The 27,936-nt window shown below is 44.5% G+C and overlaps 1 protein-coding gene and 1 long non-coding RNA gene across 8 annotated transcripts in view; both read right to left on the bottom strand.

The window, feature by feature from the left end:
• The window catches only part of PDZD2 (PDZ domain containing 2), a 416,943-nt gene that overhangs the window by 175,044 nt on the left and 213,963 nt on the right, over positions 1-27,936 (bottom strand). The window lies entirely within an intron of this gene.
• Positions 1,896-8,244, bottom strand: LOC146395480 (uncharacterized). Its single transcript, XR_014831110.1, has 2 exons — positions 6,034-8,244; positions 1,896-5,092 (listed from the first exon to the last, which is right to left on the bottom strand). It is a non-coding gene; the product is annotated as an uncharacterized LOC146395480 (long non-coding RNA).

The following is a 27,936-nucleotide window of genomic DNA, read 5'->3' as shown; positions in this document are numbered from 1 at the left end:
AGCCGAGATTACAGAATGGAATCTTCCAGAGTTCAAGGAACATCCCTAAATTACAGATGGTTGAAGAGTTGGGATTCAAAATTCCACCCAAATCAGGTCTGCCTGTTTACAAATCCTATGTTCTTTCCTCTTTGGCACTGCACTCTTTTTTTTTTTTTTTTTTTAAGGCCTCATTGCTACATATGGAGGTTCCCAGGCTAGGGGTCGAATTGGAGCTGCAGCTGCTGGCCTACACCACGGCCACAGCAACACCAGATCGGAGCCATGTCTGTGACCTACACCACAGCTCACGGCAACCCCAGATCCTTAACCCACTGAGTGAGGCCAGGGATCAAACCCACATCCTCATGGACACTAGTCGGGCTTGTTACTGCTGAGCCATAATGGGAACTCCTGGCACTGTGTTCTTAATGTGTCCCCTTGTCGCAGTGGGTCTGAGTGCCTCTTAGAGGGGCACCATATTTTGTGAGAGTGAGCTTTGGTTGAACAACGGTTAAACTCAGCACCCTTTGCTTAGCAGCCATGTGAATAATAAGCAAACGTCTCTAGGGCTCAGCTTGCTCCTATGAAAAAGTATGACGCCTTTAGAGGGTTTCTGCTAAAAGAGAGAGAGGGTAACATCTGGGTTCCTCCCAGCATTGGCCACATAGTGGGCCTCCGATAAAATGAGGTTTTAAAGACGCTTGTGTAAAGCCTATTCCATCCACCCCTATTGCTTCACATTTAAAGTTTCCTCTCTGCTGTTCTGGCTTATTTAGATCACTAACCAAATTATACATGGCTTGTCCCGCTTCCACAAGTTCCGGCTTAATTCAAAGTGACAAAGGGGATGCGGGGAAGGAAAGCAGAGTGCTCAGGGAAGGCTGGTGTTAAAAGACCCAGACGTCGGTGGTATGCGTCCCCCAAAGGGGCTGCCAGCTCCAATCAGGTCACTGGTTACGTGACAAGAGGAGGAAAGAGAGACCACAAGCCGACCTGGGTTTTCCCTGAAAAGCCACACACAACACCGACACGGAGGCCTGTTGAAAAACACCCTGGCCAACCTTCTGTGGAACCGCCTGTGCCAGCAACGAGATCAGGGCTCCCACTCAGAAGGGAACTGCACTTTCCCTCCCAAGGTGCCGAGAGCTTCCTCTACTTTATTTTCCAAGTGATTCCCTGTCAGACTAGGGATGAACCAGGTCTTAATCTCTCTCTCTTTTTTTTGTCTTTTTGCCTTTTCTAGGGCTGCTCCCACGGCACATGGAGGTTCCCAGGCTAGAGGTCTAATCGGAGCTGTAGCCACTGGCCTACACCAGAGCCACAGCAACATGGGATCCAAGCCACGTCTTCGACCTACACCACAGCTCATGGCAATGCCAGATCCTTAAACCACTGAGCAAGGCCAGGGATTGAACCTGAAACCTCATGGTTCCTAGTCGGATTTGTTAACCACTGAGCCACAACGGGAATTCCAATCTTTTTTTTTTTTTTTAATTGATGAAGAAACAAAAGAACAAAGATGTGTAATGAGTAAGGCGATTAAGCAATCAGAGGAGACTGAACCAGCCCTATCCGCTGAGCTATTTAAAATGAAAACTTAGCCCTGAGACTCAGGAACCCGAGAGGACCCATCTTTGTCCTTTCCATGGACCAACTAGAGCCTGCCTCGGGGAGAATTCTGAAACATCCAGGAAGATGCCCATGAGGGATTTCCAGATGCTTCTCTGACTGAACTTCCCAATCCCAGAAGCTCTGTGCAATTACTCTGGCTTGGTCCACGTACAGGGGTGACACTGGCAATTGAATGTGCCATTAGCCATCTAACCATCCTAACACCCTTCCTGTTCCATGCTCCCTTCAGCCTCACAGGCACCTACACTCTAAGCATCGGGAAAGTCCTTTCAGAACTTCTCTTTTCTTTCTATATGCCCTCCAGTGGAAAGGGATCCTATTTTTGATTATCCTTTGTAGCTCCCCTTGGCCACTGGTTTATAATGGTCTCTGCCTGGCAGGTGTCAAATGCCGTAGTATTCTGATTCTGTGACTCCTGGAGTTTCTCTGGGTCTGATGCAAACTCCTGACTGTGGTCATCAAGCCCTTCAACTGGCTGACCCCATGTTCCTCAAGGTTCCCTGGTTCCCTTTTTTCTTTTTGGTCTTTTTAGGGCCCTACCCATGGCATATGGACGTTCCCAGGCTAGGGGTCAAATGGGAGCTATAGCTGCTGGCCCACACCACAGCCACAGCAATGTCAGATCCAAGTCGCATCTGCGACCTACACCACAGCTTGTGGCAATGCCGGATCCTTAACACACTGATAGAGGCCAAGGATAGAACCTGCATAGTCATGGATACTAGTCAGATTCGTTACCGCGGAGCCACAATGGGAACACCCCCAGGTTTCCTTAACCTTCCCAGCAGGCTGCTGCATCCTGAATCTTGCTCAAGTGGTAGTGCCTGTCTTCACCCACCTTTGCCTCCCATGCCAGCCACATCCTTCCCACGTTTGCACACAGTGCTGCTGCTGAGTTTATAAACAGTTCAGCACAAAGTGGACCTCCCATGGTGACAATCAGCACAAGGACCCCCAGTAAATACTGATTGATGTCAATAGGAGGCGCGGACTGCTTTCTGTTTCACACCGAAGTAAACTCTGCCCCATCCTCCTGGAGCTCCTGCCCTTCTCCAGGCATCTGGACACTAAGTTTAATCTCCAGCCAAATGAAAGGCTCTGGCCCAGGGACAGCTAGGCAGGTGGTTTCTGTGCTTGCAGCTCTCTGCAGATTACAAAGCCTCCAAAGAGTTAGAATCAACAAACACCCCAGGATCCTTGAAGAAAACGGCTGAACACGTGCAGGTCACCGCCTTGCAAAAGCGACACTCAAATCAGGACAAGCTCAGTCTAAAAATAGACGCACCTGAATTAGGACATGAGAAGGTATCAGAAGGCACAGGAGTGCCACACCTAGCTCACAGGTTTGCTTGCTGGGCTGGGACAGCCAGTGCCCTGGCTGTGAGGCAACACAAAGATGGCACAGGCGTACTTGTTCACCTCTTGCTCAAAGGCAAGGAGGGACCCAGTGGGAGCAGAAATCAGGCCTCAGAACCCAACTGAGGGCCCAGAAAGGCACTCTCCCATCCCACACAACTGCAGCTGGGGTGGAGAGGCCAACCCCTGGATCCAGCCAACAGTCTCTGAATGACGCCAGGGAGATGTGCCTGCTCCAGGCAGGGCAACCACAGCTGCCAACATGGACACCAAGCCCTGTGGTAGAATGGACCCATTATGAAGGCTTTTTGTTTTGTAAACACATCCAGAAAATGTCCATAAAAAACAATGGAAAAAAACAAATTCCAGCCTAAAAAAACCCCAACAGCTTGCCCTCCAAGGACTAAGTCTTTAGCCTTCACAAGCACTTCAGCAAACTACAGGCGCACACAGGGGCCCAGACCTCCGCTCCAAAGGCCCCCACCACGTGCATGTTGACATGCCTGCAGCCCCTGCCACGCCAACCTCCCTCCAATCACTTCTTCTTCAGAACAAGAGGCTCTGAATAAAGTGTTCCTGAACAAAGCATTGGTCTGAAGGTGCCCTGTAGAAAGGGAAATTGCTCTGCTGACAGAGCGGACAACAGGACTGTGCTCAGAGAGGGCTAAGTGTTCACGAACCTGTCTGTGTACTGCTGGTCCTTTCATCTGTTTTTCAAAAACACGTCTAAGAACAATATTTCTCTCTATGCAAGATGAGTGTTGAAACAAAGAAAAATTAAATATCAACACACACACACATCCCAGCACGTGTATGCGTGCGCACACACACACACACACACACACACACACACACAGCAGCAGCAGCACACAGATCAGGACTCTCTCATACCCTCAGCTGTCCATCTTTGACACTCTGGCCTGCAGGGATCAAATGATGTGCTCATAAGCCTTCAGGGTGTTTTAGTTCAACCCAAAAATGCCCTTTTCTTGCGGAGAGAGTTTGGAAAGTTCGCCTGCCTCTAGGCTGAATGTCTGGATACAAGACTCAGAGGAAGATGGTTCTCTTGGCTGAGCGCCCAGAGGACAAGCAGCAAGGAACAGAGGAGACCCCCGACCTCAGGGTTCCCTGCCTCTGCGGCACAGGTCTGGGGCTGGTGACCTGGTTAATTAGGGACTACAAACAAAATCTGGGGAGAACCCAAGGATACAGCTGCTCTAGAAAGGAGCAAGTATAGTGGGCTCTGCTCATCCTCTTCCTTTGTGTGGACTTGACAGTTGCAATCTAAGAAAATCTAGCAATTTCAAAGGGAAAGATATTTTCTCAACTAGAGGGTCAGCAACAGGAGGGTAGCTGCCACCTCTTCCCAACATTCCTTTGCATCACTGCACAGTCCTAGAAACATCCAACAGACATTTTTTAGAGAAAGTAAAGGTGTCCAATGAAGTCCCCTAGCACTTTCTTTTTTTTTTAAATTTAAAAAAGTTTTCCTTATGGCTGCATATAGAAGTTCCTGGGCGAGGGAATGAATCTGAGCCACAGCTGTGACCTGCACCGCAGCTGCAGCAATGCCAGATGCTTTAACCTACTCCATCAGTCTGGGGATCAAACCTGTGCCTCCACAGTGACCCAAGCCACCACGTAGTGGGATTCTTAACCCACTCTCCCATAGTGGGAACTCTCTCCCTGCTAGTGCTTTTAAAGGAAATAGGAACATCCCAAGACCACCTCTCTTCCAACAACTAAGCACATTTTCACCACTTCAGGCTTTCTCTGTGCCCTACATTTTGCTGAACTTACCCTCTGTAGATGCTAATCCCCACCAGGCTCACTGTAAATATTTTATGCTGCCCCCACCTCCCTTACAAGTACTTGTCAGAATTACTGAGGCTGCTAGACTGAATTCAGGTTTGCTTCACCAGCTTTCCATGTCACTTCTGTGTTACAAAGGTGCACTGTGCATAGTGCAGCCTCAATTTCAACTCAGCTTCCAGCTGGAACAAAACCAATCTTTCTCCCTGGATGCTTGCCTCATTTTCTTCATTGAAGAAAATGGCATTAGGCGTTCCCGTCATGGAGCAGTGGTTAACGAATCTGGCCCATGGGGTTGTGGGTTCAATCCCTGGCCTTGCTCAGTGGGTTAAGGATCCAGTGTTGCCATGAGCTGTGGTGTGGGTTGCAGACGAGGCTCGGCTCCCACGCTGCTGTGGCTGTGGTACAGGCCGAGGCTACAGCTCCAATTGGACCCCTAGCCTGGGAACCTCCATATGCTGCAGGAAGCGGCCCTAGAAAAGGCAAAAAGGCAAAAAAAGAAAAAGAAAAAAGAAAAAAAGAAAATGGTGTTAGCCGTGACACCAGATTTTATCAAGTTACTCTCACGATCACCCCATCCTCCAAAAACGTCAGTGTTTTTCCCATGAGGCATGTACCACTATATACATCCAGAGAAAAAACTTTTCCTTTCCTAAATGAGATCCCTGTGGGTGCTCATTTTGTAATGTATAGAAATATCAAATCACTAGGGTATACCAAGAACTAACATAATGCTGTATGTCAATCATACTTCAACAAACAAACTCATAGAAGATCAGATCTGTGGTTACTGCAAGTGGTGGGTACGTAAAGGAAGAACTGGATGAAGGCAGTCAAAAGGCACAAACCTCCAGTTACCGGTAAGCACTAGGGATGCTATGTGCAACATGATTAATTCACACGGCTGTACGCTATATATGAAAGCTGTTGAGAGTATTTCTAAGAGTTCTCATCACAAGTAGAAAAAACAATCTTGATCATAAAAAAACTTAAAGAAACACACATACACATCCCAAATGAGATCCCTGCATCAGGAGCAGAATCTTTTTCTTTTTTCTTTTCTTCTTTTTTTGCTTTCTATGGCCACACCTGAAGCATATGGAAGTTCCCAGGCTAGGGGTCCAATCAGAGCTGCAGCTGCTGGCCAATCCCACAGCCACAGCAACACGGGATCGTCTGTGACCTATACCACAGCTCATGGCAATGCCAGATCCCCAACCCACTGAGCGAGGCCAGGGATCAAGAACCCACGTGGTCATGGATACTAGCTGAATTCGTTGCCGGCTGCACCACAATAGGAACTCCCAGGAACGGAATCTTTAGTATGAATCACTAGGGATGACATGTAGTGAGTTTTTGTCATGAGTGATTTGAACTTACAAAACTCCAAGTTGCCTTAAAAAAAAAAAAAGTTTCAGGGCTTAATGGGCATGAGCTGCTTGAACAGAGAATTTTTCCAGCTTTCCAATTCTGGAATTGTAGCCTTGGAGAAGTTCATGGAGGCACTTTGCGGTTGGGCTGGTGCCAGGGAAGAGCTGCAGACACTGGGGGCCGTGTCACTGAGATGCAGGGAGAGGCATCTGGCTCCAACTCTCAACAGCAGAGAGGGATGCTGCTGGTGGGGAGGGGGGGGGGTGACCCAATTAAAATGCAAATGACTCCTCTGCTTGTTGCTGCTCAATGAACCCTGAAGGAAAATTAATACATATACCACAAGCCCCTGGCCAAATTAAGACTTTGTGACGACCAGGGAAGTGCAAACTAAGATCTTTCTTGGTGACTTTAATACTCTGCAAGATTCCTAAGGATCAGAGTTGGTGTTTTTCCCCCAGTCATCTCAAGTTTCTTAAACTTTGATCTGCTTATTCACCTGATGATGCAGACTAGCCTATAATTACCAAAGTAAGAAAAACGGAAACCCACGTTGGCTGCAAGAACCGTGGGGGGAGGAGGGGAAAGGTGGGAATAGTGATTTCTTACATGGACAAGAAGTTAAAATTTAAGAATCGCCTGCCAGACACTGTGTCCAGAGTTTGAGCATTTCATTCTGACAATCTTAGCATCTCAGCATCTGTATCTTTTCCAATTTTACAGACTAGGTAGCTAGTCAGAGACATGAATGACAGTTGCCTGAAGTGGCCCATTTGATAAGGAGACCAGCGGCTAATTCTTGGGTTCGTGTTCCTTTCACTACGATATTATTTCCCCAGTCAACACGCTTCCCTCAAGTCTTTATTATTTTCAGATCTTCCACACAATGCTCTTCTCAAAAGCAATCAACGCCTGAAGCCTAAAAGAAGTATGCAATGTATTTCTTATAAAGAAGAAAGATGCTGGCCCTTCTTTCACTTGTTACTTTTGTCATCACTTATCAGGATGTGGGACCCCAGATGAAAGCCCTGGGTGAAGAGAGGGACTCGGGAATGAAGGTGGGACTGGAGGTACCCAGGCGCTGGAGCATCTCCAACCAGCACCCCAACACCAGCAGAAAGACTTCTGCTATTAAAACAGAACTTGGCTAGATGTTTGTTTTTTTTGTCTTTTGCCTTTTTAGGGCTATACCCACAGCAAGTGGAAGTTCCCAGGCTAAGAGTCGAATTGGAGCTACAGGTGCTGGCCTACAACACAGCAACACCAGATTCGAGCTGTGTCTACAACCTGCACCACAGCTCACAGCCACACCAGATCCTTAACCCACTGAGCGAGGCCAGGGATGGAAATTGCATCCTCATGGATACTAGTCAGATTTGTTTCCACTGACCCATGATGGGAACTCCTTGGCTAGATGTTAAAGAGGTTGCCAGGATATGACAAAAGTAGTTAGAAAATAAATACTTCGTGTATACTTTGTGTTAAAATTCATAAAAAAGACTCTTCTGAAAACAACTGGAGGAGTGAAATTGTTACAATCCCCTCTAAGCCTTACAGATGCTTTATTACACTTGTCTACTAGGTTGATAAAGATGAGAAGGGGAAGGGTTCTAGGCTAGAAGACACTTTGAGATTATAGGTTTTGTGTGCAGTTTATTCAATATTACATGTATGTAAACTTAAATCCTTATTTAAAAAAACTCTAATCTTTCTAGATATTTAAAAGTGTACAACATCTGTTAAAAGTAAACAGGAGTTCCCGACATGGCGCAGCGGTTAAGGAATCCAACTAGGAACCATGAGGTTGTGGATTCAGTCCCTGCCCTTGCTCAGTGGGTTAACGATTTGGCATTTGCCATGAGCTGTGGTGTGGGTCACAGACGCAGCTCGGATCCCGTGTCGCTGTGGCTCTGGCGTAGGCTGGTGGCTACAGCTCTGATTAGACCCCTGGGCTGGGAACCTCCATGTGCCACGGGAGCAGCCCAAGAAAAGGCAAAAAGACAAAAACAAAAACAAAAAAAACTTTCACTTTTCTAAAAATTCCTTGGGACAATAAAGGAGTTACACCTAAAAAAAAAAAAAAAAAAAAAAGTAAACAGTTAAAGTAACCCCTTTTAAGACTTTTTTCTCTTAATTCATAGGAAAGGTCGTATTTGGGGAATGGGCTTGTTAAACTTGAATCTTGGCGAGTGTGCTGACTGATCACTGGGGGGTAGGGGTGGAGAGACAGCAAAGGCAGTGCAGCGAGCGCTCTGTGCTCATTAGGCTTTAGACAGGTTCAGAGGGTCTAACCATTGTTCTGTTTGTGCGTTTCAGTTAATATTGGTGCGTGTTAAATAATGAACAAGTCCTGGAGTTCCCATCGTGGCTCAGAGGTTGATGAACCCGACTAGCATCCATGAGGATGCAGGTTCAATCACTGGCCTCGGTCAGTGGGTTAAGGATCCGGTGTCACTGTGAGCTGTGGTGTAGGTGGCAGATGCGGCTCGGATCCTGTGTTGTGTGGCTCTGGTACAGGCTGGTGGCTACAGCTCTGATTGGACCCCTAGCCTGGGAACCTCCATATGCCTCAGGTGTGGCTCAAGAAAGCCAAAAAAAAAAAAAAAGAAACAAGTCCTAATGTCCAAAGTATATTGAAAGTAGAGGCAGTAAAATAATCCTTTATAAACGCCCTTTTGTGGGCTTTTAGGAAGGGCTCTGTCTTCTGGGAGTGTCTATGTTAATTCACCTCTTGGAGCTAGATGTTGTCCTGTAGTTAGTCTCTGAAATGCTGGAGGAGGGGCAAGAGGAAGGATGAAAGGAAGGGCTCTTGGCTAATATCTCCACATCTGGACAGTTTTAGGTGATAACCATAGGTCTACATGTGCATTTTGTACAGCACCTATGTGTATTATGGACAAGGTTCATTGTCTTGGGACATCTAATTTTTTAGCTGTTCTGGGGTGACAACATATGATAAAAAGTATGAGAAAAAGTAGAGCTAGTGCATTAACCAATATGTAAATATCTTAATGATATAAAAACAGCATCTTGGACATGGAATTGTATGAGTCTCAGAAATGTGTGTTAGGACTTGTGCATTAGGTTGGCAAGCAGAGGGGCAGATGGAAGTACAAAGGGTGTGTGTACATGTGTTCATGTTTATATTTTGATGATAACCATTGATGTGTATGCATCTTTTGGCTGTAGTATAGGAATACATTGTCAAGTAATTAGGTGGAAACATACCTCCTTGCTAACACTTTAATGGTTTAGATTAGATAATGAATCCTCTTAGAAGCATTATACTTTCTGTACTCTGTTGCTTTATGTGTCATTTTTAATTGAACATTAAAGGAATGTAGTATTTTAATCATAACTCTACCAATATCTTTATCTTTTTGGGGGGAGGGGGCTGCACCTGCAGCATTTGGAGGTTCCCTGGCTAGGGGTCTAATAGAACTATAGCTGCGGGCCTAGACCACAGCCACACAGGAGCTGAGCCGTGTCTGCGACCTACACCACAGCTCACGGCAATGCTAGATCCTTAACCTACTGAGCGATTGAACCCGAAACCTCATGGTTACTAGTTGGATTCGTTTCCGCTGCACCACGATGGGAACTCCCAATATCTTTATCTTGAAGCCTGTTGCTACTTTTGTCTTTGATGAAATTTTATCCCCAAGAAAGGCAGGATTACATTTCTTTTCCTGTCCAGATTGGGTTGGTATAGCATATTCTTGATTATCAAAACAAAATAATCATACAGCATTGACACTTTGAAATGGTAAATATTCCTGATGTGTGAAAAAGCATGATACACAACTCTATGATCTTAATTACATAAAAATGGGTGCTTCATTGTGTAGACACACAAACCAGATCTAGGAGGACACGTCAAACTGTAACCTGCTTGATCATGGATGGCTTTGTTTTTTTGCTTCCTATTTCCTTTTGTTTTTCAGTTTCCTATTACGCACTTGTTAACTTTTAAGAAATAAATGTTACTTTAAAAACCTTTTAAAAAGTAAATACAACATAACTTGGGAAAATACTGTCGTGTTGCATAGATACCTCCATGGAACAGGTTTCATCTGTGAATCTGAATGGTTTTCCACAAGGACCCTCAAGTTACCCAGCTCCCTGCTGGCTCACCAGCTCTGGTCGGAGAAGCAGAGCAAGGGCTTTTACACTCAGAGGAGCAGGGAAGTGTCACTCTGTACCCGCCCCCCCCAGGCACCAGGTACTGAGGACACACACTACCCATCTGGTCTTTGTGGGGAGCAGCCAAGGTTGGGGCTTAGTAATGGGATGAATTAAGGGTGGCAGACACTGTAAACTAGCTCATCAACTCCCATTTAGCAGAAGATGGAAAACAAAAAAAAAATCACATTTCTCAGAATCCCTTGTGCCCAGGGTGCAGGCACAGGAGCTCATTTTTACCAACCAGACCCAGATGCAGAAGTGAACAGGGGTCACCCAGCCTCGTGGCGAGATGGCGTGGTTCTAGTGGTCTCTCTCTGGAGCCCAGGGCCTATGCAGGGAGCCAGGGAAGCAGTGTGGTTTTCCTGCTAGAAGGGTCCTACCATGGGGTTTGGCTTCTCTTCCTGGCTCCACACCAAGCCTGACTCTTGGTCCCTCCCAGAAATTCTGTGAGCCACCTAGCTGACATCCTTTCATGCATCCCTTTCTGCTTAAACTAGCTACAGGAATTTCCTTGTTTGCAGCCAAAAGCCCTGCTGGGCTCAGCAAGGGAGAAAGCAGAGAACCGAGAGAAGCTGGAAGGATGGTGGAGGCCAGCTGGCACAGGCCGGCAATGCCCACATGCGCCAAGTCTTGGGCTTCTAAACCCAGGGCTGTGTGCCCAGCAATGGCACCTGGGGTCATCCACAGTGCCCGGGCTGAGAGTTGGCTGGACATGGCTGAAGTCTCAACCCCTCTGCCCCATCTCTGTATCGTGCTGGGCAAGTCTCTCATACTCTCCGAGCCTGAGCTTACTCATGTACGAAGTAGGAACAATGCTATTTGCCTGACAGACTTAGAAAATAAAACAAGGTAATACAGGTACTCAGCCGAATACCATGCGTATAACCAACAGGTGTTCCAGAAATAATACAGCTCTCTCTCCAAATCTTCAACTGTTTTGACTTACATGTTCCTACAGAGAAATAGATTTGTCAAAATATAAGATTTCTGTCCCTAAAATTATCCTCACCAAAGAGGAAGCTGCCTCATATTTGAATCTATAGATTATATTATGAACCACGCTTTCATTTATTTTAATTTGGGTGACTATTTGGAAAAGACACAACTGTTTCCATCCATGCCCATCTTAGATGCTTGTAGAGGTCAGAATCCGGTTTAAAATAAAGGGGAAAGAGAAGTTTAATGGGGAAGTTACCAATTATTCCTGGGGGAAATAACCTCAGTGTTCGTGTGCTGGGTTTCCTGCTAGCAGAATAACATGGTGGTTAAAAGCATGAACTCTGGTGCTCTATAGCTGGGTTGAGTCCTGGCTTTGCCTTTCAGGTGCTGTGTGACTTTGAGAAAGGTACCTGACCTCTCTGGACCTTAGTTCCCTTAGTAAAATGAGATAATAGAGGTAAGCTCTGTCACAAGGTTGCTGTGAGGAGTAAATGAATTAATACATATAAACCACCTATGACAGTGTTTGGCACACACTAAACGCATCCTTTGGTATAAGTGATTCTCGAGTACGAGATGAAAGGGTGGGAGAATTGTGGCAGGGTTCTTGTGGACAGCAGATTCTTATAGCCTCGGATAAAAGGTCCAGGGACAGCGCTATAGATAACGTAAAAATTGCTCTCTCAAATAATGAAGATGGAAATAAAATTGATAAACCCTGAAAAACTGACTTAGATGACATAAAATGTGGCTCTGCTCTATAAACTATATGAGTGGGAAAAGGAATATTCAAAATTAAAATGATTTATGTTTTAAATGGGATTTTAAATGTGTGTGAATAAATAAGGCAGATATTATAAAGATGAGTATTTCATGTACATTGCTATATTATTAGTACACTGGATGGGATACTATGTCATATATATATTTATGATTATGCATATTTGTTAGCCAAAAACTTTTTGCAGATCTTTTCACTTCTCTCTGGAGCTTATATTCTACTATATATGGTAAAAGAAAATATTCTTTTTCCCTTCCTAATCAGCATAAAAAATACAAACCGATATTAAGAAATACCTTACACCACATGTCTCTGCTCTCTTAAATTTGTGCTCTTCTGACCCCATTCCTGATTTTTGCTACATTTCAAACAGGAATTAGCAGCATCAGACCAACATAAAATACAAAGGAGGATGTAGAATATTTTCAGGTTTTGAAAATATATGTCATCTCCAAAATGGATAAGGCTGTTTGTTGCACAATTGTTTTTACCTGATACCTTCATTATGCCTCATTTTCTTGGGTGTGGCATGGGGATAATAAAACCCAACAAAAGCAATGTGGAAGAATTTCTACATTCCTAAAGCATGGAACATGCAACCCAGAAAATACTGTCCATCATGGGGTCTTCAGTGGAAAGGGGGGATGAGTTCAGCCAGAGAGTCCACACCACACAGTGTCAGTGGTCCTCTTGAAGGAAACGCACCCTCACTTTGGCAGGCTTGTCAGCAGAAGTGTTTATGATGTTTATGACACGAGAGAGGACGAAAAGCTAAGGAGCAAGGCCACTCATGCTTCAACTGCCAGCAAAGCCTGTCATCCATTCCCACAATATAAGCCTTTTATGTTGATCTTTTTCTCACTTCTCTCTGAATCCAATTATAAAATTGTGCTAACCAAGCATTCTCCCCAGAATTAGATAACCTGTACAGCTCTCATAATATTAAATATAATTCTTATTGGATATCAGACTATCCAAATATGGAAAAGGGAATCCAAACATTGTTTCAGATAGTGAAAGCAGTTTTTTGTTTTTTTTTTTTTTTTCTTTTTACAGATGCACCTGCGGGATATAGAAGTTCCCAGGCTAGGGGTTGAATCAGAGCTGCAACAGCCGGGCTACGCCACAGCCATGCCAGATCCCAGCTGCATCTGCAAGCTATGTGGCAGCCTGTGGCAACACCAGATCCTTAACCCACTGAGGGAGGCCAGGGATCAAACCTGTATCCTTACAGACACTACGTCGGGTTCTTAACCCACTGAACCACAATGGGAACTCTAGAAGCAGCCTCTGAATTAATAGATTTCTCAAGTCATTGGTGAAACCAAGCTAATTAGACATCAGTAACACTTGGTGTATTTTACTTGTGCGGAATTTAAAGGACCTCACTTTCACTCTTAGCAACACACACACTTAAAACTCAAGAAGAGTCACTAAAGTTAGCTCAAGAATTGAGGGGGATAAAAATGCTGATATTAAACAGTACAGCACTGTGTAACTGTCCTCCTCTGAGGAAAGAGGAGGACAACAGATAGCAACAGACAACGGGAAAAAATCCAGCAACTAAGGCAACCTCTAGCAGATGGGCCATGTCGTCCAGACTCTGAATGGGTTGTTCCCAGCCTTTTAAGTCACCTGAAATGATGTTATGAATGAGTGCTGCCCTAAATCAGCATCATCCAAGGGCACTCAGCACTTGAATAAGGCTGTTCTTCCCCTGGGAAGCTCTCAGCAGGGAGGTATTACTCTTGTCTTAAGAAGACACATTTCTGACTGAGAAGACTATGCAGAGATCCAACTCGGGATTACATTTAATGGTATTTAACAAGGGGTCTACTGGGTTGGAAAAGGCAAACATCTCTGAGTGGTAGACTGAACTCAACCCCAAAGGAGGAAAATATGGGCCAAAAGCTCGGAGGAAGATTCCATTGCCAGGCTTAGTTGCAAGAGGAAGGAAAGCAACCTCAGCATCCTTGGGATTTAGGCAGAGAAGGCAAGAGATTATCCAACCACTTAGATTTAAGCTAGAACACCTGCAAGGTGGTAGCAAGGTCTGCTTTGCATTCCTTCCTCCATTACAAAACAAAGGAGGGGCGCTGATGAGACTTACTCCCTCAGGGAAAAGCAGACGCACCCGTAAAATTTTAAAGGCTAATTTAAAAGACAAGCAGCAACATACTGGATGTGCTTTCCTGATACTAATTCTAACCTCAGCTTTCTGCTTTGCTTTTTCTTTCTTTTTTTTTTTTTTTTTTGCTTTTTAGGGCTGCACCTGTGGCACATGGAGGTTCCCAGGCTAGAGGTCCAAACAGAGATACAGTTCCTGGCCTATGCCAAAGGCACAGCAATGTGGAATCTGAGCTGTGTCTGTGACCTACACCACAGCTCACGGCAACACCAGATCCTTGAACCCACTGAGCAAGGCCAGGGATGGAACCTGCAACCTCATGGTTCCTAGTCGGATTTGTTTCCGATGCACCATGAGGGGAACTCCTAACCTCAGCTTTATCCAGGGTAATTCAGTGTAATTACACCCAGAATTCTGTACCTTTCTAATAGCAATCAACATCTACTACCTTGAGTTAAACTCTTTAGGCTCAAGTTCTATGTCTCAGCTACGATGTAATGATAGCAGTATTTATTGTTTCCTTCAAGCAATATATCAGCGTGTTTATAAATACTGGTTCATTTCGAAGGCCTTAGGAACACAAATCTACTACATTTCCTTCATGTTAACTATGACCAGCTTTGCCCAGAGTAAGCACTCTATAAATATATGTTAACTGAATGACTGTTGACTAAATCAACTTTTCCTTGACATTTAGTGGCTGATTAACCAACATTAGTGGCTGATTTCATTAAGTCAACTCTCACCGATCTGTAGAAAGTTAAGACATAGTAAGTTCTGATTAATAATTACGAAATGACAGAGATCCCTGGGGCTGCAGCAGGTTAAGGATCCAAGGTCATCAATTCTGTGGCTTGGGTTGCCACTGTGGCACAGGTTCAATCCCTGGACAGGGAACTTCCACATGCTGTGGGTGTGGCAAAAAAGATGGCTCAACTCAATGAATAAATAGCTCATATAAGAAATAGAATGGATTAAAGACCTATATGTAATACCAGAAACTGCAAAACTCCTAGAGGAAAACAGGCAGGATACCCTGACATAAATTATAGCATTATTTTTTGGATCTGTCTCCTAAAGCAAAGGAAATAAAAGAAAAAACATACAAATGGGACTGAAAAGTTTTTGCATAGTAAAGGAAACCATTGACAAAATGAAAAGACAAACTACAGAAAGGGAAAACATATTTGCAAATTATATGACCAATAAAGGGTTAATACTCAAAACATAAATAGCTTATACAACTCAACATTAAGAAGACAATCTGATTAAAAACTGGGCAGAAGACCTGAACAGACAGTTTTCTAAAGAAGGTATGCAGATGGCCATTGGGCACATAAAAATATGCTCAATATCAGGAGTTCCTGTTGTGGCGCAGTGGTTAACGAATCCAACTACGAACCATGAGGTTGTGGGTTCAATCCTTGGCCTTGCTTAGTGGGTTAAGGATCCGGTGTTGCCATGAGCTGTGGTGTAGGTCGCAGATTCAGCTCGATCTGGCGTTGCTGTGGCCGTGGCATAGGCCGGTGGCTACAGCTCCAATTAGACCCCTAGCCTGGGAACCTCCATATGCCATGGGAAGCGGCCCTAGAAAAGGCAAAAAGACCAAAAAAAAACCAAAAAAATATGCTCAATATCACTAATCATTAGGGAAATATAAATCAAAACCACAATAGAGCACCTTGCACCTGTCAGACAGCCATCATCAAAAAACCCCTACAAATAACAAATGCTGGCAAGGATGTGGAGAAAAGAGAACCTTTGTACACTGTTGGTGGAAATGTAAATTGGTGTATACACTGTAGAAAACAGTATGGAAGTTTTCTTAAAAAACTAAAAATAGAACTACCATATGACCCAGCAATTCCACATCTGGGTATATACCAAAAAAACCAAAAACACTAATTTGAAAAGGTACATGCACCTTAATGTTCATAGCACTATTATTTACAATTGCAAAGACACATAAACAACCTAAGTGTCCATCAACAGACAAATGGATAAAGAAGATGTGGTAATATACAATGGAATATCACTCAGCCATAAAAAAGGAACTCTTGCCATTTGCAAAAACATGGATGAATTTTCAGAGTATTATGCTAAGTGAAATAAGTCAGACAGAGAAAGACAAATACTCTATGATAGCACTTATACGTGTAATCTAAAATACAATGAACTACTAAATATAAGAAATAAAGAAACGGACTCATAGACACAGAGAACAAATCAGTGGTTACCACTGGGGAGAGGGAAGGGCATAAGGGGAATACAGACATAGGGGATTAAGTAAAACTATTTTTTATAAAATAAGCTACAAGAATATACTGTATAACAGAGGGAATATAGGCAATATTCTGTAATAATTATAAATGGGGTATAATCTTTAAAAATTGTTAATTATTGTATAGTACATCTGTAACATATAATACTGTACATCAACTATATTCCATTAAAAATATTATGATAAAGACTTGTTGGCCATTATTTTGCTGCATTTTTCTGATTTGTTTTTTATTTCTAATTTGGCTCATTAAAACAGACACACTGCAAATTAACATACAGCTTTAAAATATTAAACATATTTTTCACTAAAATGGAATGACTTCCCCTTTTCCAGTTATTCTCTTTCCATCCCTAACTTGCATATTAACACTTAAGTTTTATTTTTTGAATTATAAGAGTGTTTTTACGAATACAAGTCCCTTTATCAGATATATGATTTGCAACAATTTTCTCCCATCCTTTTCAATAAATGGTGCTGGAATTACTGGAAATTCATATGCAAAGGAAAAAAGTTGGATCCCGTCACCACACCACACACAAAAACTAACACAAAATGGATCACAAACCTAAATATAAGAGCTAAATACATATTAAAGAACCTCAGAGTTCCTGTCTTGGCACAGCGGAAACAAATTTGACTAGGAACCATGAGGTTGTGGGTTCAATTCCTGGCCTCGCTCAGTGGGTTAAGGATCCAGCATTGCCATGAGCTGTGGCGTAGGTTGCAGACACGGCTCAGATCCTGCATTGCTGTGGCTATGGTGTAGGCTGGTGGCTATAGCTCCGATTAGACCCCTAGCGTGGAACCTCCATATGCCACAGGTGCAGCCCTAAAAAGACAAAAGACGGAAAAAAAAAAAAAAAAAAGAACCTCGAACAACTCAATAATAAACACACAACTCAAATGAAAAATAGATAAGGATTTGGAGAGACAGATTTCAAATGGACTAACAAGCACATGAAAAGATGCTCAACATCAGGCAAATGTAAATCAAAGCCATAATGAGATACTACTTCACACTCACTAGGAATGGCTACAATAAAAAAAAGGCAAATGATAAATGCTGGTGAAGATGAGGAGAAATTGGAAGCCTCATGCATGGTTGGTGGGAATGTAAAACAGTGCAGCCACTTTGGAAAAGTTTAGAAGTTATTCAAAATGTGAAACACGGAATTACATGACCCAGCCATTCTACCCTTAAGTATATACCCAGGAGAAGTGAAAACAATGTCCACAAGACTTATGAATGTTCATGGCAGCATTGGTGAAACAGCCAAAAAGTGGAAACTAGCCAAGTATCCATCAACTGACAAATAAAAGGTGGTATATCCACAAGTTGGACTATTATTTGGTTATAAAAAGGGATGATGGACTGATAAATGCCACAACGTAGTATAATGTTTTCAAGATTTGTCAAAGTGAAAGAAGTCAGTCACAAAGGACCACATATTGTGTGATTCCATTTACAGGAAAAAGAAGAAAAAATGCAGAGAGAGAGAGAAAGTAGTTAGCAGTTGCCAGAGGCCAGGGCTGCAGAGGAATATAGAGAATGACTAACAGGCACAGGGTTTGTTTTTTTTTTTTCTTTCTTTTTGTAGAGGATATGTGGGGGGCAACAAGAATGCTCTAGACTGTGGTGCTCTCCCAACTCTGAGAATACTAAAACCATTTAGTTGTACACGTTAAATGGGTGAATTGTATGCACGTTTATACAACAAAAATAAAACCTCCTAGGAGGTCAGACGTGGGCATGTGGACTCCCTAACACTCTGCACGTCCCTTACAAACACACTGAAGATTGACTGAGGGGAAGGATCCACTTCTCAAATTTTAAACAGGCAAAATCAAGATCACCTAAAACTAATCTAGGTAACAAAGTCACCTCATCTTTTTTTTTTCCCCCATTTCATTTTTATAGACACTTTGGGTTTTTTATTTATTTTTTTTATTTATTTTATTTTTTTGTCTTGTTGTTGTTGCTATTTCTTGGGCCGCTCCCGCGGCATATGGAGGTTCCCAGGCTAGGGGTTGAATCGGAGCTGTAGCCACCGGCCTACGCCAGAGCCACAGCAACGCGGGATCCAAGCCGCGTCTGCAACCTACACCACAGCTCACGGCAATGCTGGATCGTTAACCCACTGAGCAAGGGCAGGGACCGAACCTGCAACCTCATGGTTCCTAGTCGGATTCGTTAACCACTGCGCCACGACGGGAACTCCCACTTTGGGTTTTTTAAATTGAAGTATGAGTTCCCCCATCATGGCTCAGTAGAAACCAATCTGACTAGCATCTCTAGGGATGCAGGCTCGATCCCTGGCCTCGCTCAGTGGGTTAAGGATCCTGAGTTGCCATGAGCTGTGGTGTAGGTTGTAGATACAGCTCAGATCTGGTGTTGCTGTGCTGTGGTATAGGCTGGTGGCTACAGCTCTGATTCGACCTCCAGCCTGGGAACCTCCATATGCCACAGGTGCAGCTCTAAAAATAAATAAATAAATAAATAAATAAATAAATAAATAAATAAATAAAAACTGAAGCATAATTTATACTGTTGCATTAATTTCAAGAGTATATCAAAGTGATTAGGTTTTCTATATGTGTTCTTTTTCATTATAGGTTATTACAAGATATTGAGTATAGTTCCCTGTGCTATACAGTAGGTACTTGTTGTTTACCTATTTGATATATAGTCGTGTGTATCTGTTCATTCCACACTCCTAATTTATCTCTCTCCCACCTCCCCTCCCCGCCAGCTATCCCCTTTGGTAACCATAAGTTTGTTTACTGTGTCTATGAATCTATGTCTGTTTTGTAAATAAGTTCATTTGAATCATTTTTTCAGATTCCATATATAATAGCCTATGATATTTGCCTTTGTCTGAAAGTCATATATCCTTATAGCAGTTAACCTAATGCAAATTTTATTTTATTTTACATTTTTGTCTTTTTTTTGCCTTTTCTATGGCTGTACCCTTGGCATATGGAGGTTCCCAGGCTAGGGGTCCAATCAGAGCTGTAGCCACCAATCTACGCCAGAGCCACAGCAACGTGGGACCCAAGCCGTGTCTGCGACCTACACTATAGCTCACAGCAACACTGGATCCTTAACCCGCTGAACCAGAACAGGGACCGAACCCGCAACCTCATGGTTATTAGTCGGATTCGTTAACCACTGAGCCCCTAATGCGCATTTTAAACGCTTGGCAAGAGGAAGTTCTTAGAAAGGTCATTTCTTGCCTCCAACTCCTCAACCCATTTTCTTTCTTCTTTTGTTCTAGCGCCACACCCGTGGCATATGGAGGTTCCCAGGCTAGGGATCAAATTGGAGCTGCACCTGCTGGCCTACACCACAGCCACAGCAAAGACGGATCTGAGCCACACCCATGACCTACACCACAGCTCACGGCAACACTGGATCCCTAACCCACTGAGCAAGACCACGGTTTGAACCCACATCTTCACCGATACTAGTTAGGTTCTTTACTGCTTAGCCACAACAGGAATTCCAACTCAACGCCTTTCTAAACTAGCTCATGCTTGGGCAAAAAAAAAAAAAAAAGAGAGAGAAAATTATCAAGTTACTTTTAAAAATGATAATGTTTATTTGTCTAGGAAGATTTATGAAGACATATTTTAGTAGAAAATTAATTAGTAATCCCCCTAAGCATTCTTGCTGGGTTTTTCCTTTTCCTCAATCCCCCATGTCCACACAAACCTTGGGGCCAAGCAAAAACAAGAACATTTAGTTCCTTTATTCCAAGGAGTAGGGGGTCTGTATAAGTATGCCCATTATATAAAGAAACTAACAGCTCGGATCTGATCCTTGTCCCAGAAGCTCCATATCCCTCTGGGCAACAAAAAAAAAAAACCCTAAAACTCATCTATTTGGGAGTTCCCACTGTGGCTCAGTGGTAATGAACCTAACTGTATCCATAAGGATTCCAGTTCGACCCCTGACCTTGCTCAGTGGGTTAAGGATCTGGCGATGCCATGAGCTGCAGTGTAGGTCAAAGACTCAGCTCGGCCCTGGAATTGTTGAGGCTGTGAAATAGGCTGTAGCTCCAATTCAGCCCCTAGCCTGGGAACTTCCCTATGTCACAGGTGTGGTCCTAAAAAGCAAAAAAATAAAAATAAACGAAAATTCAGGGCCATAAAACTAGCTGTTCCTCAAGGTTATGATTAAGAGAGGTGTTTTTAGTGCTCCTGGAGGCTCACATGCTCTCCTATTTAAGAAATAACTGAATGGCACTTTACATGTGAAATCGCCTAACTGTGGTCTCCCGTGTGCTTTTGGCAGGGCCTTGCTTCCTCAGGCCAAGGCAAGACAGACGCCCACCGACAGGAACAAAGTGGAGAGCATTACAGGCTGGCTGGACTTGTGGCGGCAGCCTCTTGTCCATCCCCGCCCGCTGCCTCACCTCACCTTCCTCAAGACTACAGGACACCCTCCCCAACCCTCTCCAGCTTGGCGAGTCCAGAGCTGACCTTCCTTCCAGTCCCCAAGCCTGTTGCCTGTCACCTTCAGGTAAAGAAGGAAATCCTTCATCCATCAGCAATAACCAGGGAGCTTTTTGCAATGTTGTCTGCACACAGATGGCTTTCTATCAATGAAGGCTGAGTCACCTAATCCATGAATCAGCCAACATCCCCCGTAATCATGAGTACTTCCTGCCTGCCCAGGGTCATCCAGGACCTCGGAAGTGTGGTCCACCAGTGCTGTCCACCCCTCCCTGGAATCTTAACCAAGAGGAGCCACCAAGGGGGCAAATGGGGGGACACAATCATCCCTCCCAGTCACTCACCCTCTGCCATTCCAGAACTTCAGGCAATGATGGTTTATTACATCACTTACTGTGTGCTACGTGCCAGGCAGCGGGTCAGCGGCTTTACGTGCATTCTTTCACTTAAGCCTGGCAACAAATCTGAGCAGGAGGTACAGTTATTATTCTCAGTTTATATATAAACCTGCTTGGCAGAGCTGAATAACTCACCCAAGGCTACCCAGTCTGTACGTGGTAGAATGTGATAAGATTCAGGACTTTGGAGCCAACACTGTTAATCAGAGAAGACAAGGGTTGCTGATGCTGACACTGGAGGGTCAGTAAGAGCCAATCAGCCTGGATGATGCTAGAAATCTGTTAGAAAAGAGGCTCCAGGAATTCCCGTTGTGGCTCCATGGGTTAAGAACTCAACATAGTGACTGTTTCATCCCTGGCCCCACTCAGTGGGTTAAGGATCTGGCATTGCCACAAGCTACAGTGTAGGTCACAGATGTGGCTCAGATCTGGTGTTCCTGTGGCTGTGCCTGGCAGGTGCAGCTCCAATTTGACCCCCAGCCTGGGAACTTCCATATGCCACAGGCATGGCCATAGGAAGGAAGGAAGGAAGGAAGGAAGGAAGGAAGGAAGGAAGGTAGGAAGGAAGGAAGGAAGGAAGGAAGGAGTCTCCATCTGTCCTGAGGACCGACCCCAAGAGCCAGCCCAGGTGAGCTGGTTAGTGAGTTCTCATGCATTGGAAGGAAACTTCCAAACAACACACACCAGCAGAACCCAGTCTCCGGGGACTGCCAAGCCCAGAACTTAGAGAAGCCTGGAGTGGATGGTGGGTGCTCAGCTTGAAGGAACCTGAGCAGCCCTTTGAAAGGCTTTCTGTATCAAAGCAATGAAGCTCCCACCTTCACTAAACATCTTTGACAGGAGCAACCTGGTGGCGTCCGTGTTTTATTTACCCTATCAGTTACCCTTTGTCCCTGGCAACTGGCTGGAGGAGCCTTTTCTGCTCCTCTTTTTCCTAGGGCTTCACTGCCAAGGACTTACGGTCCTAAAGCCTTGCTTTACACCTCTACCTCCACACTTTTATCGTCAGCCAAACAGTACATGCAATTACCTGCTGAACTGATAGAAATGGATAAATCTATGGAGTCAGCCATGGTCCAATGGAAAAACAATAGGATCTTAAGTTAGCTGATTCTGGGTCCTATCAGACTCTACACTTTGGGGGTATGATTTTTTTTTTTAAATCATACCCCCAAATAAAATGCCTATAATAATAAAGCCAACTGCAGGGAGGAAACAAACGACTAAGGGTCTCCGCCCTCTAGGGTAAATGCAAAAGGTACACACACACACACACAACACACACACACAACAATGGTCATGCCCAGATAAGAGATTATATACCTGAATGTTTTATATGCATCTTTTCCTACTTAACTGTCATTTGTCAGTAGTTGAAGGTTGTCTGCACACTACTTCCTTACCTGCCCCCATCCCAGAAAAAGAAAACATTTTCACACCAATAGAAGGTGCTGGATAATGTAATTGGATCCAGTGCAACTGCAGCCCGTGTTTCTCCTGAATACACTTCACTCCTGCTGACATCCGAACATCAGATGAAGCAGAGGAGCTATCAGAGGTGAGCACCGCACTCCCAGAGCTGAGAGGTAAAAGTGACCATCCTGACTGGCTGGGGAAAGATCCAAGAGCAGCCCAGGCTGCCCACCGATTTTCCAAAGGCAGGAACCTGGTTTTCAAGTTGTGATAAGGGACCCTGAGGCTCACTTTCCCTGACACAGTCCTAGGGCCCTAAATTTCAGGTGGGAGCTATTCCATTGGTTTAGGTTTTACTTCAGAAAGTATTTTAAAATATATTTCTGCAGAAGGAAAATATTTAACCCTGCCCTTTTCACCTGAGAAATGTATAGGGCCATTTTATTTATTTACATAGGTTTTTTTTGTCTTTTTAGGGACGCACCCACAGCATATGGAGGTTCCCAGGCTAGGGATCAAATTGGAGCTGTAGCTGCCAACCTACACGACAGCCACAGCAACTAGGTATCTGGGCCTTGTCTATGACCTACAGCACAGCTCACGGCAATGTGGGATCCTTAACCCACTGAGCAAGGGCAGGGATCGAACTCACAACCTCAAGGTATCTAGTCGGATTCATTAACCACTGAGCCACGATGGGAACCCCATTTATAGGACCATTTTAAAGGAAGAAAACTTATCTGACTCCCCTGTACATCCATTAAGAATGTCTTGAGTATTACTGATTCAAGAAAATATTAATTGCAAAATCTTTCTGTTGTAAATACTGTTGCAAAAGAAGAGTATTTTCTTAGTAACTGGCAAAATACTTTTAAAAAGATTGTAGTGAATGCTTCAAAAAAATTCTCAGGCATCTCTAAAGATTCAGAAACCCTTATTTGAGAATCATGGCTTTAATTTATTTAACAGTCTCCATTGAATGAATATCCAGCCCTTCGCAAAGGACTTGGCAAGTAGTGAGTGTTCAATAAACTTTTTCGAAGTGGATGAATTTGTTATGAGTGGAGACAGGAGCTGGGCAAAGTCGGCCATCAGGGCAGGCACCAAGTTGTGACCCTGGGCAGTTGGGTTTAGGAAAGAACCACAAGAGAGTATCAAACAGGAATTTGATGAAGCAATTAAGTCACCCAGGATGGGCTAAGTGCCCGTGGTTACCACCAGAAAACTGGCTGCTGAGGACAACAAACATCTTTCTTGGCCCATGGATGCCACTGTGTGCACACAAATACCCTGGGTAGTATTTTCCTTCTAGTCACAGTACCTGGGAGGTGTCAAAGAGAGGGCCAGAGGCAAGCCTGGTCCCATGGAAAACATGGCAGGATGTAAGGTGTGCCTGCTCTGGACCCTGCCACTCACTGGGTCTGTGTCCTTGGGCGCAGTTCTTAAATTCCAACTTCCAGTCTCCTCATTAGTAAAACAGAGCAAATAGCTATGTCCCCCTGTTGTTGGATTACCCATGAGAATGTCTATCAAAGGCCCCGGCACATGGCTGATGGTTAATGACGTGAGTTGCTCAATGGTTAATGAACCTAACTAGTATCCATGAGGACGAAGGTTCAATTCCCGGCCTCGCTCAGTGGGTTAAGGATCTGACGTTGCCGTGAGCTGTGGTGTAGGTCACAGACTCGGCTTGGATCCTGCATTGCTGTGGCTCTGGCGTAGGCTTGCAGCTGTAGTTCCGATCTGACCCCTAGCCTGGGAACCTCCATGTGGTGCTGGTGCGGCCCTAAAAAGACAATAAAAATAAGTGAGTTGCCTAACAGGCAGGAGGACAGAGCCTCTTATCCATGGTAATGAAGAAAGGAAAAGCTCGGGTTGGGAAAGAGGCCTAAGGCCATTCCCTGCTGCTCAGGCAGACAGGCTAGCGTTTTGGACGGGGCTGGGGGTAGAGCAGAAGTGAGGCGAGGAGAAGGTCCAGCTGCTTTCCCCAGGGAGGTACGTTTGCTGTGTGGCTGATTGAAAAAAAGAGGAAGGGGATTTATCACATGTTCTTGTAAGTTTCCAGGCAGAATTTAAAGTCATTCCATTGGCTCAAATTGAAAAGATCCTCTTTCCAACATGTCCCAACATCCCAGCAGAAGACATGCTGGTGAGCCAAAAGGGACTTGGCAGGAGAAAAGAGGGGAAAGCCAGTACAGAGCATCTGTGCTACCAGTGAAGTGCACCAGGGACAGGACGATGAGGTAATAAGCTCCTAAAAGCCTCTCCAGCATGTAAGTTACTCTTAGGTTTGCCTCTGGACCATTGCCCTCCTCTGTCAACAAGGATTCATTCGACTGAGGATAGAGCCATACACAGACACTGTCTTTCAACCCTTCATGTCACACCAGCTCACCCCAAACTTAATTTCATGCTATTGTAAAAACCAGAATAAAATGACATCAGGATACACTACACTTACAACTATGCTATTACAAGGATGCCCGAAGACAGGGGTCTGGAAAAGCGTGGAAAAGCCAAATAATTGATGTATACTGGGTGGTAAAATTAAGGAAAAATTTCTTTTTAAACAATTATTATTATTATTGGAGTTCCCAGCATGGCTCAGCAGAAATGAATCTGACTAGTATCCATGAGGACACAGGTTCTATCCCTGGCCTTACTCAGTGGTTAAGGATCCAGCGTTGCTGTGAGATGTGATATAGGTTGCAGATGTGGCTTGGATCCCTCATTGCTGTGTCTGTGGTGCAGGCCAGCAGCTGTAGTTCCAATTCGAGCCCTAGCCTGGGAACCTCCATGGGTGCAGCCCTAAAAAGACCAAAAAAAAAAAAAATTATTATTACTTTTGGCTGTGCCTGTGGCATGTGGAAGTAACTGGGTCAGGGATTGACCCTGTACCACAGTAGCAACCTGAGCCACTGCAGTGACAATGCCAGGTCCTTACTGCTCTTGCCAAAAGAGAACTCCTAAAAATTATTCTTTAAAATTCTTATGGTCTTATGAATACAATATGTAAAAGTTGAGAAGGGGGGAAACATTAAGTCAGGAATAACCCAGCCTTACCCATGTTACTTAGCTTAAGGCAGAAGAATCTGGACTGAGATCCCTGTGGAGACCCCACACTTTATCACGTGTGGCTTTCCACCCATTCGAGAGAAAGACGGATGCAGCTGCAGCCCACAGAGGACTAAGCGGCTTAAGACTACATTTCTTTTGGTCAAAACTTTAATGCAAATTTGACCCACATGCAGCTCCCTTATAATGTTCCACACTGATTTCAAACTAGACCCGAGAATTTTTTGCTCTATACAACTTCATGCTACCAAACACCTAAATCAGTGTTTTCTACCTAGTCTGAAATTTTTAGTAGTTTGGCAATGCACAGACAACACCTGAATCCCTGCTGAGGAATGAAATGGCAGTTCCTCCCTAACCCTAACCCTCTCCCAGTACAGGGAGAACAGGATGAGAACCTACACAACCTGACTTACACCTTCAGACATAACTGATCACTTTACAGGGACTCCCCTGAAAAGTCACCCATAGCCCTTACAGTTCATTGCCCACATATTTCACACAGTGAAACTGTTTGTTTGTTTGTTTTTCTTTCAAATAAACACAAACCTCAATGCTGGACTAGACAGTAACTTGGGTATAGGATGCTCTCAAGGATGACTCTTGGAAAATACCATCTTTACCTATATGTGACTCAACCCAAGGCTACACAAATAAACCCAATGAGGGCAAGTCACAAGGTCCCTCCTACCCAGGGGATGCAGACTGCATGGTTGCAAGGTCCATTTGCCTCCACTTCCTTCTAGAAAACTCCCTTACCCTCTCCATGGCCTCTGCCCATCCTCACACCTTGTTTACACCAATTTCAATACTCATGCCACGGGAATGCATTTGCTTATATGCTTGTCACCCTGCCAGATTGCAAGTTCCTTGCAAGAAGATTCTAGGTGTGTGCCCCAACTCAAGCACAGGGCCTGGAACTGCGCTTGAGGGTAGATGCTCCATCCTCCCTGTTTTCCTCGGGGTCTTGGTTTAAATAATCTCAGCATGACTCTTAGTACCCCATTTACTAGCAGAAGCGCACTGCTGTGTATGATACATCCTGTGACTCCCCTATCAACACACAGTAGATGAATGCTGGCCATTGGTTTTATGAAATCTGTATGTTGTTTTTCCATTATCTGCTGCTGTTATGGTAGGTATCAGATAGGCAGGTAGGTAGGTGGGTGGCTAGATGGGTAGCATAAGAGCACGACTCTGAAAAGCAGGTAATCCAGAAATTTGTTTTGTTGAGAACGTGGAAGCATGATGGGGAGCTTTGATTTGTCACAGCAGTTTCCTTCTAATCATCTAGTTGAGTCTTTGGTAAGAGTAAAGGGTTTTGTTTCTCTGAGCACCCTGGCATGGCCTGGGCCTGGCTATGGTTAAAATGTGCTGGTGGCGGTGGAGAAAGCCACATCGGCATTAAATCCACGTCATGGTTACTGAGAACGAGTGCTGTTGGCAAGTGTTTACTGTGCTACCCCAGACATCCGCGTTCTGTGGCCCAGCCTCCTGCCAGCAAGGTCAACCCTTCCCCTACAGGTGCCCCTTAGAAACAGGAAAACCCCTGCACTTTTCTTCCAGTCCTCAAGGATGAGATGGAGTAGCAAGAGCCAGAAATGGCAGGGGTGGAGTTGGAGCCAATGAAGAGACTGCGTTTAGGGCTCTGCTTTTTACAGCAGCAAGGGGCATGTTCGTTCGTTGCCAGAAGCCCTGATAAAATCAGGATTATCCAAGTGTATGCCATTTGTCCTGGGGTCTGGCCTTCTTACAGCGCATTAAGGATAGGAAACTAGAACCACAAGTTTCCATGGGTCCTTCCGCACTTGAAGTCTCCACAGACAGGGCCACGTGAGGGAGGCCAGCCGGGAGGGGAGCTAAGCCACCTGTCTGGCCCATTTCCTCTGGTTCCAGAGAAACCCCCTCCTTGGATTTAAGGGCCCAGAGGGATTTCCTAACGCTCTCTGCTCATTACGCCTGTTTGATTTTAAAGGAGAAGATTAAGTACACAGCCCACAGCCACAATTCCAGATGTGAAGCCAGCCTTCCTTTTGTGGTTGGGGTCCCTTGCTAAGAAGTGCTTCTAATTAACAGCTAATGCTGGGCTCCCAGAGGCTGTCAGGGGTGGCGGTCCAGGCAGGAG

Source organism: Sus scrofa, chromosome 16 (assembly GCF_054392235.1).
Source record: "Sus scrofa isolate SSC_HxYL_T2T_F1_AM1 chromosome 16, Sscrofa_HxYL_maternal_Yorkshire_Landrace_v2.0, whole genome shotgun sequence".
Classification (NCBI taxonomy): Eukaryota; Metazoa; Chordata; class Mammalia; order Artiodactyla; family Suidae; genus Sus; species Sus scrofa.
This window is presented reverse-complemented; position numbering and strand designations above follow the sequence as displayed.